The sequence below is a fragment of the Sinocyclocheilus anshuiensis genome, unplaced genomic scaffold, assembly GCF_001515605.1.
Source record: "Sinocyclocheilus anshuiensis isolate Anshui unplaced genomic scaffold, SAMN03320099.WGS_v1.1 C32995552, whole genome shotgun sequence".
Taxonomy (NCBI): domain Eukaryota; kingdom Metazoa; phylum Chordata; class Actinopteri; order Cypriniformes; family Cyprinidae; genus Sinocyclocheilus; species Sinocyclocheilus anshuiensis.
In genome coordinates this window covers 1-1,448 of record NW_015621291.1, presented here as the reverse complement: position 1 = coordinate 1,448, position 1,448 = coordinate 1, and the positions used below count along the sequence as shown (strand labels likewise).

The window sequence follows — 1,448 nt, the reverse complement described above, 5'->3', positions numbered from 1 at the left end:
AAGTCCACTATATAGAGAAAAATTCTGGAATGTTTTCCTTCATTTCCTCAAACCTCAATTTTTTCGAGACTGAAGAAAGACAGACATGACCACCTCGGATGAATTCGGTGAATTATCAGGAAATTTTCATTCTGGAGTGAACTACTCCTTTAAATCCGAACGGAAGGCATCGTAAAACACAATCAACAAAACACCAGAGCTGGAGAAAGTGCTCGCCCTCACTGACGAACGTACCTTGTGTGTACGCAGCATCGTCCGCACCCATGCTGAGTCTGTGCTGCTCCGAGCTTTTGTCCTGGTGAGGTGAGAGCGGGTCGGACTGGTACAGCGGATCCGACTCCGCGTAATGGTGATCGCCCGGTAGACTGAGCAGGTTAGTCGGCTCAAACGTGGGCGACACCACCCCAGGAGACACAGCCGGAGGTTTATTGGGGGAGACAGTGATTTTGAAGGTGTATTTGGTGTTGGGCTGCGTCACCACCACGCGAGGAGACGTGGCCGTGCCTCCGGCTCCCACAGAGGGCCGGGATTTGGGCGGGTGGTGGTGTATGTATGCAGGGCCCATGCTCACCTGGCTCCCCAAAGCTCGCAGACCGGCGGAGCCCTGTAGCGTGGGATTGGCCGAGATATAGACCGTCGGCGGATTCCTCGCCCCTCCGTCGTCGGCCGATGCATTCGCAGAGATGTAGAACTTGGGCTGCGAGCGAGGGGCGTTGGGAACGAGGGCACAGTCGTCTGCAGCGGGCGGGGACGGGGAGATGTACACCGTGGGCTGGCTGCGACTCAGCCCGGCGCCGCCGATCGAGATGGGAGTGGAGGGACCCGCGGACGCAGCCAGCGAAGACGACGCTGGACAGGACGAAGACGTGGAGCTACAGGCGGCTCGCGGCGCAGAGCTGGAGCGCAGGAGTGTCGCCGTTGACCCTCCGGACACCCTCTGCGGAGACTCCAGCTTTATCTCGATCTGATTCTTCCGCGGCCCGGTCGAGATGTTCTGGATGTTGTACTGGCTAAAAGAGGACGAGCTGGAGGAAGGCGAGGGTGTGGAGGAAGCGGCCTGTAAGGCCACGGCCGAGGGAATGGAGGGCGCCTGGGTGTTGGTGGGCGAGCTGATGGGCATGTACACGTGCGAGGTCTGATGCTGGCTGCCAGTCCAGGAGCTCTGGGAAGCTGCAGGGTGGCTGATCTGGTAGATCTGCTGAGCAGGCTGCGAGGTGGGGCTGTACTGAGCTCGGCCCTGCACCTGTCGCGTGGAGCCCGGCTGGGTCACGTATGGCCGGATGTAGATGGAGTTTGGGCTGTTCAGGCCCGACTGAGGCCCTCCATGGATGTGCAGGAAGGTCGGCGTGTTGCGGCCGGTGTTGGGCGCAAGCGTCACCGTGATCGGGTTGAAGCGCGGGGTGGGAGGCGGTCCGTGACCTTTGCCCCCGACCTGGTAAAGGCCCAGG

At 60.4% G+C, this 1,448-nt stretch overlaps 1 pseudogene; it reads right to left on the bottom strand.

Annotated features, from left to right (window-relative positions):
- Positions 1-216: 216 nt before the first annotated feature.
- Positions 217-1,444, bottom strand: LOC107683158 (TGF-beta-activated kinase 1 and MAP3K7-binding protein 2 pseudogene; annotated as a pseudogene).
- Between the last annotated feature and the right edge of the window lie 4 nt (positions 1,445-1,448).